The 14,104-nt window shown below is 48.8% G+C and overlaps 1 protein-coding gene across 2 annotated transcripts in view; it reads left to right on the top strand.

The window, feature by feature from the left end:
* The window catches only part of MICAL2 (microtubule associated monooxygenase, calponin and LIM domain containing 2), a 223,985-nt gene that overhangs the window by 5,291 nt on the left and 204,590 nt on the right, over positions 1-14,104 (top strand). The window lies entirely within an intron of this gene.

The raw sequence follows: 14,104 nt of genomic DNA, 5'->3' as shown, positions 1-14,104 counted from the left end.
AAGAAAATGTTGTCTTTCTCTCTGCATGGCAGGGATAAAGTTAATTTTTTCCTTTATCTTTTATTTCTCAGTATTTTTCTAAAATTTTTATAATAAAAATATTTTATTTTTCTAATGGAAAATCCAAATATTTGGGGGTTTTTTCCTCTTAAAAAAGAGAGCTTCCTTCAACCACTTTGGATGGGTAGACAAAATTATACATGCATTTGGTACAGTTTTATGTGTGGATAGGTCACAGAGCCATTGGGATTTTGATATTTGCTTATTTTATGACATTATTTTAAAGAACATACCTGTACTTAAGAAAAATTTTTTTTTAAAATTTTTTGGCCATGAGGTGCAGCTTGCAGGATCTTAGTTCCCTGACCAGGGATCAAACCCCAGCCCCCGTAGTGAAAACACAGAGTCCTAACCTCTGGACCACCAGGGAATTCCCATACCTGTACTTTTTAAAAGTTAGAAAGCAAAGAAAGCTGGAGCTTAGGAGATGGGAAGCTATGAAATCCGTGTAGCCTCACCCTCCCTCCCAGTCTACCACTTCCCTTTCATTCCTGAGAATTTCATTTTGGTTTCCCCAGAATGAAATCATTCTAATGTTAGCCTCTTGATTTTTTGTTCAGAGAGTTTGCGATATCAGAGGAAGACAGAATAACATAGTGGGTTAAGAAAAAGCAGGCAGGGCAAAGCTTCAGGCTCAGACAGCCTGTCTTTTCCTCTTGGGAAAGTGCCTGATGGCCAAACGCCCCACTGACCTCACTTTGGGGGGCCCTGACCCCTCCCTCCACCGTTTTCTGTTTTCCTCCCTGCCACCTCCTGAGAGGTAGGAAGCATGGCTGGTCTGCGCTGATAAGGCTCCTCCTTTCTCAAGCCCTGATCATCTGGTCTCAGAACTCAGAGTTGGTGGGGGTGATGGGGACTTGGGCCCTCTGGTCACAAACCAACCTTCATCGCAGGGTTAGGTCAACGGTGGAGTCTGAGTTTTGCGATGCTTCCCTTCGCTGTTAGCTGTTGAGGAAGTGTCCATCCCTGTGTCCCAGATGAAGAGCCATTTGTGAGTACCAGGATATGGTATCGTTTCTCAAATGCAATTGCTCTGTACCCATCCATGCATCTAAATATTACTACAGTTCCTCCCAGGAAAGCCTGTCTGTCTCCCGCGTGGCTGGCAGTGAGTGGTGTGTGGGGGATGGTGCCGATGTTCTTAGGGGTGGGAGTTTTAGTGTGTTCCGTACTTGCACTGGTGCTTCTCTCCCCTGAGGGTCAGGGTAATCTCCCTCACCCGCCTTCTCCCATTGGTGTCCAGAGACCTTGCCACTCTTGTATTCCTTTCAAGGCAAGGTCAGCTTTCTTCCTGGGGAATACAGAGATCAAGGCAGGCCTGAGAACAGGGACTTGTTTCCTGCTGGTTTGGGGCTCAGGTTTTCCCCTTCCCTTGCAGGGGAGGATGTCCAGTGCCCATGTCCTTTCTGCTGGCAGCAAGACAGAATGGCAGGGAGTTGGCCGGTGGCCCCTGGTCCCTGAGCTGCCGCAACAGCAGGTTTTTGGGATGTTTGCAGGCCCGAGCTCCTGACACACCCAGTGCAGAAGCCCAGCCAGGCCAGAGATGGGAGTGGGAGTCTAAGAACATTTTGTCCTGCACCGTAGTGTCAATGTGTTAAGATGCGGAAACTGCTTCTTGGCTCTGGTGACTCTGAATGGCTGGCCTTGGCTACTGATCTGAGTACTGACTGAATCTGGGGAAGATTTGCAGGATCTCAGGGTTTAACTTGTGCCGGGACCAGGAGAATGAGGTGGAGGGGAGGATGAAGAAGTGCCTGGGAAAAAGTCACTTGGACTTTTTGATCACCAACGAGAGCTGTTCCTTGGAGGAGGGCGGGTCCAGGGTCTGCTGGGGGCCTGGCAGAGCTGCTGACCCCTTTGTTGGACAGCTTCACCCCGGGGGAGCAGCGTGGGGGGTCAAGGTGCAGCATGTGGAGTATGTGGAGTTCACAGCTGCTATAAAGTTGGGGTGCTGATGGCTCCGCGTGTCGGGACAGCTGGGCTTTTGCTCAGCTTGATACAAAGGTGATAGCAGTCAGGAGCTCCCTGCTTGGAGGGGTGAGAAATCCGATCGCCGAAGAAAGGGACAGAATAGAGGAATAAGCAGGGCAATGGGGGAGGCCTCTCTCCACAGCCTCAAGGAGAGGATTCAGTCAATCTCTTTCCTCAGGGAATGTCCTAGGGGGCTCGTGCTACTGATTTCGGCCTTGGGGGCCATGGGGTTCATGCTCAGAGAGCTTCTTGCCATCTGCCTGGGGTTGCAGCACGTTCCTGTTGTGAGGGAAGGAGGAGGCTCTGGATGACGCCCCGGCTTCCTCTGGATTCCAGGCTTGCTGCGACCAGGGGACCCAGGACTTCCTGCTTGGTCCAGGTCGCTTTCACCAGATTGGATGTGTCTGTTACCTTGTACCTAACATCTTGGACTCTCTTAAAAGGGACTTAACCCCTCCTCACACCACGTGCATGGATGAGGGTACTCACCTCATACACACACATGCGCAGATGCTGGTACTCACCGCGCCCCACCCACACACGTGTGGGTGCGTGGCACTCACTCCCCCCAACACACACAGATGATGCTGTTCACCCTCCATATATACATGGGTGCAGGGGAACATATTCACTCAGTCCAGAGAGAATTCAGTGAAAAGCAAGTCTCTCTTCTTCCCGTCCTCTGGTCCTCAGTTCTCTTCTTCAGTGGCATCTGCTGTCCCCAGTCTCCTGTGGCTCCTTCCAGACAGAGTCTAGGCATATGTTTGTGCCTGTTTCCCCCTTTGTTCATCTTCAGGCCTGCTGGGAAGCCACTAGGATGTGAAGCGATAGGACCCACAGGGCTGCCGAGACTCAGCAGTTATCTGAATTAGGCACACATGGCTTAACTCCTGCCCCTCTCCTCTGCTTTGCTGCCTCTCCCCTTTAGGACTCTCCTTGTGTTAGATCTGTGGGTGTAGAGAGTCTGGGCACTGAGAATAAACCTCAGGGGCATGTTCTAGGTGCAGGTGATATAGGCAAAGACAAACAAATGTGCTAAGACAGAACCTGGATTTGAATCCTAGGCATGTGGCCTTGGGCGTCAATGAACCCTAGTATTTTTGTCTTTAAAAAGGTGCTAATCACACCGATCTTGGGGAACTGATGTAGAGGTAAAATTAAAATATTTGTGAAGTGCCCTGCTTAGGTAGGCACTCAAAAATGTCAGTTTTTTTCCTAATTTTAAGGAGTGACCCATTTTCAGAATGAATGACACTGGCATGGAATCCTCTGGAAATTTTCTTGGTAGATCCCTGAGCTTTTATTTCCCTGCAGAAGGCAGCCAGTTCTCCATTTTCTGCCAAGTTGGGCTCTCCTGCACCACCTCTTCCTGGGGCATCCTCCCCAGCCTCTGAATACCACCTCCTTCTCTGTCCCTCCGTCCCCTAAGCCCTCCCCTGCCGTTGGTGAACAGGATGCTGGGGGTACCTGGAGAGAGCTCTGGGCTGTTTATGACTGCTCTCTGGGGTGTTTATGCTGTAATCTCTTCAGAAGCTCCAGCAGATGTCTGTTTATTGCTGAAACTTCATCTTTATCTTCAGCATGAGAGAAGAGAGGCTATTTTTAAAGGTCTTTAATTGACAGGGCTGCACACCCTGGCCTAGATTGCCTCCAAGTTTCATTCTTCATCACGCTTACTCTCTACCCATTTTGAAACCCTTCAGATCCACGCTGAGAGACCTTATATGTCCTGATTTTAGGGCAGCACTTAAATTTGGCAGGCAGTTGTAATCTCTTAAAAAGGTAGGTCAGGGAAGCAAAGGCAATCAGCCAACTGTCTTTTTCCGGGCTGGGACAAATTGGGTAAGTGAGAGGAGCATTTCTGTGTCCACGGAAACCAACATCTGCCCCTTCCTTTCCCCTGTGCTGGGAGAGGCCTGCCCCCTGCATGCTGCCTGCTGATTGGCTGGGAGATCTTTAGGCTTAGTTTTCCCTTTGGACTCAGGTGGGGCTCAAGGTAAGGAGGGAGTGGAAGTAGGGTAGTTTCAAATGATACCTCCCAGGAGGGTGGAAGAGGCGGAGGCTGAGCCTTGGGATGTCAGATTGGAAAGGCCCTCTGGGATCATCTAATTCTCACTCCTGCCTCCTTTTTACCTATGGGGAAACTGAGGCTCAGAGGCTTCTTGATACTGAGCGGAGGCCAAGAGGTGTGGTTCCTGGCTCAAGGGCACCTAACCAGGTCAGAGTCAAGTCTGTTCTCCATCCTCCATTTCTGGCAGTCTGTGAGCCTGTGACCAGCCTCGGGCAGCCTTACTTGCCGGTGGCCTTTCCTTTTGTATCACCAGGCGACACCCCGCTTTCTAGCAGCTCTCCCATGCTTTGAATTTAGGATATATACCCTGGTAACACTGGCTTGCACAATGGTTTGGTGCAAGATCTTTCCTTAACAAAAATACCTCCCCCAGAGCTCTGGGGCCTATAATTCCCACCTTTGTCTTCAGCCCTTGTCTCCAGAGGGCCTTTGTTAAAAATATAGAATTTAATTGGGAAGGATACCATGTTGATTAGTTTATCTCCAATTAGCTGTCCTCTGAGAGCTAAACCTCGATAGAACGGGGGATGAGTCAGCTGGAAGTAGGTTGAGGAGGGAATCAGAAAGGACTGTAAATAGGGTGCTGTCAGGGCCGGCATGGAGCACTGTGACCTAGGCTCCTTAGCTCACGGTGCACAGCTGCCGTGCCGGGGGTGCTGTGCTGAATGACAGGAGCAGAGCCTTCATCTAACTCATGGAGAGAGGTACCTTAGATAAGCTCATTCATGCCCACACATCAAGATAGGAGTTTGGAATGTGCTTTAGACAGTCGCACAGCGTGGGGGAGTCAGAGGAGACTTCCTGGAGGAGGTGGCACTTGGTCCCTGAGATGGGCCTTGGAAGATAGGATTTCCATAGGCAGAGATGGGGAGAGGTAGAGCACAAAGAGATGTAGAAACATGAGGGTATGTTCAGGGTGTCACGTGGTGGAAACCTGGGGGCTGCCTGGGGGAACTTTGGAAGCCGAGGCTGGAATCAGTCTAGCCCTGAGTGCTGGGGAAGGGGTGGGTATGGCCCTAATCCTGCAGGTAGTGACAGCCATTGGAGAGGGATGGTCAGAGCGTTCCTTCAGGCGGATCAGACTGTGCAGGATAAGCTTGTGTGGGAGTCGTGGGTGGGGATCTGTTAGGAGGCCTGCACTGCCCTCTGTGCGTTGGACGGTTAAACTGACCAGACTGTAGCTGTCAGTCTGGACCAAGGAGTGCCCCAGGGGGTGGGGAACAGGGAGGTCGGGGGCACTTAAGACTGGGCCCAAATAAGGCCTTGTCTGTGCTTTTGCCCCACCACCTTCCCTGTGAAGGGGGTCAGCTTCGGCAGCCCATTTGGAACCCCTCAGGTAGGGTCTTAGAATATGGGACATCTGTCACTTTCTGTGCCACCAAGTGCGCCTGTCCTGCGCTTTGGCAGCTCTGTCGTCTGCAGAAAAATGGTAACTGCCCCTGCTTTTCACCACCTCACTACAGGAGGTCATTTCCCTCCCTCGAGGTCAGCCTGAGGGGGATGGATTTGGGGGTTGTGGGTGCTGAGCCCCTGGCGGTGGGTACCCGTAGATCAGGAGCAGGCGTTACCTGCCTACACATGGCTGAGGCAGCAAAGCTGGGCTGGGCAGGGACCTCGGTGAGCCCCTCCTCCTTCGTTAGAATCGTTTCTGCAGGCGTCACCTGCTCACAGGCGTTGTGGGCCATCATCGGAAATGACCGATTCTCCCCCTTCTGTGATCTCTTAAGCACCTGAATATCCCCTTCAGGTGGGTGCTGCCCTTGGTATCTGGTGCCCACTTTGACCTCCCCAGTGAAGCAGGAAGCCTGGGTGGCCTGGGGCTGAACTGGATGTCTCCAGGCGGCTGGAACACATTGTGGGGGCAGTTGGCTGACTCCCCAGCCTTTCCCCAGCCCTCTGGACATCCTGGCCCTGGCACGGACAAAAGCTGAGCTCAGCTTCTGCCTACTCCAGTGTTAACCTGGCAGGTGGAAGGCATGGCAGCCTGGTGTGCTTTGACATTTGAGCAGGGCAGCTGGCACCTGTTCTCTGCCATAGACGTCTCAGAAACACCCTTGCTTTATGTGGTGGAATAACTTGCTTCTGCAGGGAGCAAATGGCATGAGCTTCGTGCCCGTGGGAGCTATTGATAGGGGGTGGGACACTAAAATGGCTCTCCTCTTTCTTTCTTCTCCTAGCGTCTGTGCTACCAATGTGAGACCACGTTGGTCCATTCATTGATTGCTCATTTGAGCGCTCAGTTCATTCATTTTGCCAATCAAGACTTCTGGACGACCGTCTATTTGAAGCAGGTTGTCACAGACCGACCATGGCTTTGAGTGGCAGTAACACCTTGGGCAAGCCACTGAATTTCTCTGAGCATCAGGTTTCTCTTCTGTAAGATGGGGGTGATAGCGCTTGCCTCACAAGGGGCTGTGAGGATTAACTGGGGCAGTGTGTGTAGCACACCTGTCACGTACCTGGCACATAGCAGGCATGTAGGTGGTCCCCGGCTGGCCCACAGGAGTCTGAGAGCACAGGTGTGGGCGGCATTCCTCTTTGCCTCAGGTCTCCCATTCAGTACTGTTCCCTAAATGGCTCTTATCCTTAAGTGGTGACTTTTTTAGAGAATAACTCAGTCTGAGCACATAGGTGGGTAACGAAGAAAGATGGGCCACCTTTCTCTTCGTGGTGAGGTTTTCTCAATCAGACCTTGGGATCACAGGGCTGCCACATTGGTGCTTGATTTCCCCACTGTGTTCCAGCCTGGGCTTCACATCCAAGGTGACCCATTCCATCTTTGGATGGCTCCTCCTGTCACTTCCCTGCCGGCTCCCTATAGCTTCTGGCATTTGGTCCTAGTTCTTCCTCCTTGAAGCCATAGAGAAGGAAAGTCTAGTCTTTCCTCCATGTGACAGCTCTTCAGATACTGTTTTTTTAAAATCAAATCTCTGATACCATAGATTGTAAGATACACCATTATTTTATGAACCTTCAAGAAAGAAAAACTGCTTCCAGTTAAACTGTGGAACAATACTGTGTTATCACTTAAAATGTTTATATTTACTGAAAGAATTCTCTTAGACTTTAGACATAAGTTTTTCTTCCATATCGTTCCTGCATGTACATCAAAAGGAAAATAAATTATTAACAGCATTTCTAAAACGTATTCACTTTCAGAATCCAAATCTTTCAAATCACTTTTTGACTCAGTTATCATATGTTCGGGTTCTTTTTTTTTTTTTTGACATATTATATTCTGGTAAAGTGGTGATGTATTTCTTAATCTCTGTTGTCTTTGGAATTCTTTTTTCCAGGACTCAAATTTCTTCCTCAAATGGTCCTTAAATGTTCTGGCTCTTGAAATGTTGAGGGTTGCAGTTGTCCAGATGTGTCACCAGGAATAGTAGTCAAATTTCCACATGACAATGACAATGGGGCGATGACAGCTATGCCCCAGCTGCATTCTGGCCTAGAGAGATTGTTAGATGTTAGGGGATTATAAGATAATTCTGCTTTCAGACATTTTATAACTGAAAAAAAAATGCACATCTCCTAACTAGTGCAATGTGATACTTAGAGACAGCCCTCTTGTCCTCTCTTGAGTCTTCCAGATTTACAACCCATGATGTGGGTCCAGGTGTTTTCCTGTGGTTCTCCTTTGAACAAACTCCATTTTGTCCATATCCTTCTAATATATCGAGGCTAGTGCCCAGACCCATCTACCATATTCATGGTGTGGTGTGACCACAGCAGAGGAAGGCAGTTATCACCTCCCTAGTTCAGGCCATTCTACTCCTTTTAATGCAGCCCAAGATTGCATTAGCTTTTCTGGCAGCTACTTCACGTTATTGACTCACTGACATTACTCCTGACCAGATCTTTTTTTTTTTGGCCGTGCCACACGGCTTGCGGGATCTTAGTTACACAATCCCGGATTGAACCCATACCCCCTGCAATGGAAGCGCAGGGTCCTAACCACTGGACCGCCAGGGAATTCCCCTGACCAGATCTTTTTAACATGACGTGTTGCTAAGCTGCTTCTCCCCTGTCCTCAATGTGTGTGGTTTTAGAATTTAAGTGCAGAGCCTCCTATTTTCTTCCCATCTGATTCAGAACAAGCATTTCTGTTAAATTTCAATGGGTTAAATTCTGTGCAGCCCTCTGTTACCTTGCGCTCTTTCAGGATCCTGTTTAACTAGTGTGCCTTCCCTAACATCTCCCAAGTCACTGATAAAATGCTTATCAGGAGAGAGCCCTCTGCCAGAGTCCTCGCCTCGGAACGTCACCTTTCATCGGCTTGCTTGGGGAAGGTAGTCCAAGCTGCTCCTGCTTAAGTCTCTGCCTTTTTGCTCTTCTGACCTCTGACCAGATGCCTTCTTGAGTCTAGTTATGCCAAATCTATTGTAATTCTCCATCAACCATTAAGCATCCTATCACAGAAAGGCATGAACGCTCCTTGACCTCATGTGTTCTCAGTTCCCACCGAGCTCCGGGACTGCTCTCAGGTGTCCCCAGGCTGCCCCACACAGATGCAGTTCAGCGGTCTCATCTGCCAGAGTTCCCAGTGTTCTGGGCCGGCCAGGGGGCTTGATGTTATTGAAACTATCTAAATATCCTTTTCTAAAATCCAAGCTTCCCCCACCCCCCTTCCCAGCCCCCTTTCTCATCTTAGTGTTGGATCTTTATGTGTCAGTCTAAGGATAGCTCTCTTTGACGGAGGCCATCGTGTGTCCAGAGTGGGAGCCGGGGTCCAGTTTCCCAGGGTCCCTTTATGCCTCTGGACCTCTTGGCTCAAGACGACCCCCACCCCTTCCTGCCATCTAGGCATGTTGTGGAGCCGCAGCTCATCCTGGGCTGGCCTCCTCTGGTTGATGCTCTGAGGGAGGCCCTGCCTCACTGTCTCAGGGGCTTCTTTGGTTATGCATCCTTCTCCCAGTGATGGGACCTGCTCTTTTCAACAACTGACCTTGTCAGGGTTTCCTGTACAACCACGTGGCTCTATTCTCTAACACTCACATGGCAACTGTGGTGAGCCCGGCACCATGTGAGCGCTCTGTAAACACTAACTCACTTCATTCTCGTTCCAGCCCCATGAGGTAGATACTCTCATTATCCCCACTTACCAATGAGGAAATTAAAGTGCAGAGAGGTTAACTGACTTGCTCCAGATTTCACAGCTAGGAAGGGGAGAGGCGGAATTAGCATCTAGTCAGTTTGCCCCTAAGTCCAGCTCTGAACCATAATGGTGAGCTGCCTGCTTCCTAAAAGGCCCCATCTTCCCTCCTCTTCCTCCTTTCTCCCTCTGTCCCCCTGCCGCCCCACCTCCATCTTCAACTGCACAGTTCGAACAGCATTTCAGAGTGTCTGAATCATTTACTTCCTCAATCTTGGGTCCTAGAGCCCTTCTATTCTTTTAGCAATTTGAAGTCTGTTTCCTTAGTCTCAGGCACCAACTTCCCCTTCTTGGTCCCTCCCAAGTTCCAGAGGAAATGATTGCTTTTCCTCCGCAGTTCCTTCCTGTGTCCCCCTAGTCACTACCCATTCGGTCATTGCTGTGGGAATGAGCTTAATCCCCTTCTTATAGACGCTTCCTCTCTCTTCTGGAAGATGAAGTGCTCGGCGAGGCTGGTCAGAGCTTTTAGCCGGTGGGCCTTTAGTGCCATCAGGGTGTTTGATCCCCTGCCTGTCCCCCGACCTTCAGGGCTCTCCTCCGGCTGACCTGGGATCCGGGTCAGCCACAGACCAGTGGTACCCACGGTGACTGGACCGTCACACCTCAGTCTCCCCACATGCATGTTCTCCAGAATATTTCTGTCTCTTTGTTTCATGGGCCTTTCACACAGACCCACCTTTCTTTTTTCTTTTTTTGTAGAGATAATCTGTCTCCCTGTCCTAGTCCAAGTCCATTCCTTTAAAAGATAAAAGCTGGGCACAGAGAAACGTGTATAGTCTGCTGTCCGTAATGGAAAGAAGACATATTTCTATTTGTATGTATGTACATCAACACCTTCACAACACACGTGAGCGACTAATAACTGTGGTTACCTGTTTCGGAGCAGGGACAGAACGGGTCGATGGGACAGGAGGAGGAGGGCACATTTCCTGGATACATCTGTGCTTTTTGATTTCTGAACCCAGTGGTATGTTTGCTATTCAAAATTTTCAAAAGCATAGATAACGTGGGAGTCCTGATTGGCGAGTTGTGGAAAGAGGATGACTCACTTGGTCAAGTCGGCTCTCTGCCTTCTGCTGCCATGTGGGCCCAGTTCCTCAGTTGTGAATGGGCTGGTAACAGACCACTTACCTCACAGTGAGGATGCCGGGAGACCCTCCCCTGGAGCTGGCATGGGCCCAGCGCATAGAGGGTCTGCAGCACACAGGGCCACCTCCCTCCTCCCTGACTCTCATCTCTCCAAGCTCAGAAGTAACTTGAGATTTTGCTGCCTTTTGTTCTAATCTCAGTTTACTTAGAGCTGGTGCTCAGCAGGCGTACCTGGGCCTCAAGTATTGGTTTTCTGTGGTAAATCACCTAAAACTTAACACTGTGGGTTTTTTTTTTAATTTATTTTTTGTTTTTTTCACCATTTTTGTTTTTGTTTTTTTGTTTTCTCCTCTGTTGAACTCCCATATTTGAGGAAATGGAAACACTCTGAATGTCTGGGTTTGCCTGGAACAACTATGTCCTTTCCTTTTCCAGACCTGTGGGACTTTACATATCATTTCTTTCCTAGTCATCCTCATCTGCTCAGCCTCATCTGCTCAGCACAGGGGGACATGATTAGAACGGGTCTGACACCCTTTGAAAACACAAGCCCATGACTGGGTTTGCAGGCAACCAAGGTCAGAGCAGGCCCTGAAAAGAATATTCAGGGCACTGGGAGAAACCAGTCCAGGTACCTATAATTGAGGAAGTGACCTGATTGGGAAGGTGACTTGCTTATGTTGGGCAGTTAATTAAGAAACATACATTTAGCACCTACTGTGTGCCCCAGGCCCTGTGCCATGGGGATGACAATATGGTTAAGGCCCAGCCTCTCCTCCCAAAACATTCACAGTATTCTTGAAAAGACAAGATACACGTGTTAAAAAAAAATTAAGTAACAGGAGATTTTGGTAACAGTTCAGCTCATTCATAGAAGGCAAGTCACAAAGTAGTTCATGACTAATTTCCATGTGACTGGTGGAAACAGAAGTGGGCGTGGGGAGTGTTTTCTAGAGGCTGGAGAGGGCCTGGAAGGCTTCCTGGAGGAGGTGGAGGCGGAGGTGGCTACATTTGATCTGTATCTTGAAGAGTAGGTGAAGTGCAGATGGATAAGTGGGAGGAAGATGAGAGCACCTCTAGGTGGTGTTCAGGCCAGGAGAAGTGGGAAATGGCCTGGTTTGAAGGTGGGTCTCAGAGGGAAATGAGGCTGGGCAGAGGAGTTTAGGAGAGATGCAGACTGCCTTCAATATGATAGATTGTGTGTGTGTGTGTGTGTGTGTGTGTGTGTGCTTGTGCATGTGTATATGTGTGTGAACGTTCAGAACAGGAATGGGAGGATGAGGACCCAGGGTCTTATAGGGAACTCTTGTAAATCCTAGGAAGGCTTTGACCTCTAGACATTTTAATCTAGGCCTGTCCTCCAGAAATGTTCTCAGGAGCAGAGAGGAGGCCCAGAAGCATGCTAGCCACACCCCCACCATTATTCTGTTTGGACACTTGCTTCTTAGACATTTTAAATGTGTATTCATTCATTCATTTGTTCATTCAGCAGGTACTTATGAGTTCTTACTCTGTGCCAGAAACTGTTCTAGGTGCTGCAGTTACAGCAGGAAAAAAATAGGGTAAAATCCCTTGCCACATGGAACTTCTAGGAGGGAGAGAGAGACAATAAAGACTTAAGTTAATGTGTGAGGCCAGGTGATGAGAGGGGGCTGCAGAACACTAGAGCAGGGAGGAAGCTAGAGTGTGCTGGGTGCATGTGGAAGGAAGCTGTTGCGGGGAGGGCTGTAAGTTTAAATAGGGTGGTCAGGAAAGGCCTCACGGAATCGCCCTGTGCTGGGACTTATAAACCAGCAAGTGAGAAGTCTGGGGCCAGAGGGAAAGATGCGAGGCCAGACAGATCCTGTGGGGGTCTTGAGTCCTTCATTGATCCTCTTCAACCCATTGGGGTCTTCAGCTCTTGGCAGCAGGGACCCGTAGAGTGTTCTTGAGCAGAGGAGTGCCACATATGGGAAGATGTCCCTAGTGGCTTTGTAGAGGATGGGATATAGGGGGCTGAGGCAGAGAAGCTGAGATACCAGGAGGAGAGGACCAGGGCCTAACAAAGTCCATTAGTTTGACATTGCCTACCTGGGAGCAGTGGGGCAGAGCTAGGGAGCAAGAACAATGGGACAGGGGTGAGGGTGAGAGTGGAACTGGCAGAAGGGGGATGATGGCAGAGCTTAGGTGGGGAGGGGAGCGACAAGAAAGCCCCGAAGTTCTTAGAATGTGGGGCTTAAACATTCTTGCTGTGACTTTTCTTTCATTACTTTAGTATTCTTTCATTATTCTGGGTTTGAATCCTGGCTGAGTGACCTTGGGCAAGTTATTTAACCTCTCTGTGCCTCAAGCTCCATATCTGTAGAATGAGGGCAAAACAGTACTTACCTTATAGGCACATTTTAAAGAGGGCGAAATAGGTTATTGAATGTAGAATGCTTAGAACAGTACCGGGCATATAGTAAGTTTGTATATTATAGTATATCAGCTTGTTTGACAGTCTTGTTTCTCTCTCCCTATATGTGTATGTATGAGTAAAATTAATGTGTTGGACATATTCTTTCTGTTGTCCTAAAGCTACATCAAATGAAGAAAATGATGCTTTTAAGGATTAAATGAGGTAACGCATGTAATGGGTTTAGCTTAGAGGCAGATGAATACTAATTAAAAGGACTACTATTACCACCAAATATTATTGTGAAGCAAATAATTTTCCAGTGGAAACCCTTTGTAAAGTCATCTGATTCAACCGTAACGTATTAAATTTATGGTGTGCCAGGTGCTGCACTAGACATATTATCTCATTTCATCTTTGCAACAACTGCCTGAGATAAACACTTAACCACATCTTACTGATGAAGAAGCTGAGGCTCAGAGAGGCTAAGATTTGCCTGAAGTCACACAGCAGAGTAAGTGGCAGAGCCGGAAGTTGCGAATTCTTTTCCCTCTGATATTGACTACCTTTTACAATAAGAAGAAGTTACTTCATAAGTGACCTGTTACATAAATGTACATTGACATATAGGTTCTTACATCGGCCTCCCTTGGTATTTGGTGCCCATATGGAGCCTTGGGGAGTGCAGAGGTGTGGCCAACTTCCAGGACAGACCAGGGGCAGTGTCAGAGTGGAAACCCTGGCCCAGCAGTCAGAGTTGCCCAGGAGCAGGCGAGGCCATGAGTGAGTCAGCGTCCTCCCTCAGTGACTCATCCCTGCAGGCCTTATCAGAGCCTTTCAGCTACCTAGAGAGTCTGAGATCTGTCTTGGCTGACCACGCCCCTCGTGTGCTGGAGGAGCAGAGTCTGACGGCTTCAAATTCCAGTTCCGCCATTTACCAGCTCTGTGAGGCCAAGAGAGGAGTGAATTTCTCTGTGCCTCAGTTTTGTCATCTGTGAACCCATTCACAGGCTTTTTATGAGAATTAAATGAGCTGGGCCATGCAAATGCTTAGAACTGCCGTACATAGCAAGCACTCACAAAGACTTAATATTACGCTAATAATTATAATGTTATAATATTATTACAAAAGCCTCCCTGACCTCTGAGGCCAGAATAAAATGTCCTATCCTCTCCACACTGTCCTTCCAGTAACACATTTTTATTTTGCCTTATGGTGCAAATGTAGCTTTCCCCTCACCTGACAGTGAGTGCTTGAGACTGGGCAATAGGTCTCGATCAGTGTTTTTGCAATCCCTGGAGACTTGTGCCTTGTCCTGGAAGGTTTGCCGACTGGAATGGATTCCCAGTTTCCCATTTCCCTTGCAGCCGAATATTCTGACCT

The sequence above is a fragment of the Stenella coeruleoalba genome (genome assembly GCF_951394435.1).
Source record: "Stenella coeruleoalba genome assembly, chromosome: 8".
NCBI lineage: Eukaryota > Metazoa > Chordata > Mammalia > Artiodactyla > Delphinidae > Stenella > Stenella coeruleoalba.
The sequence above is the reverse complement of the archived record's forward strand: the minus strand, read 5'-3'. Positions and strand labels throughout refer to the sequence as shown.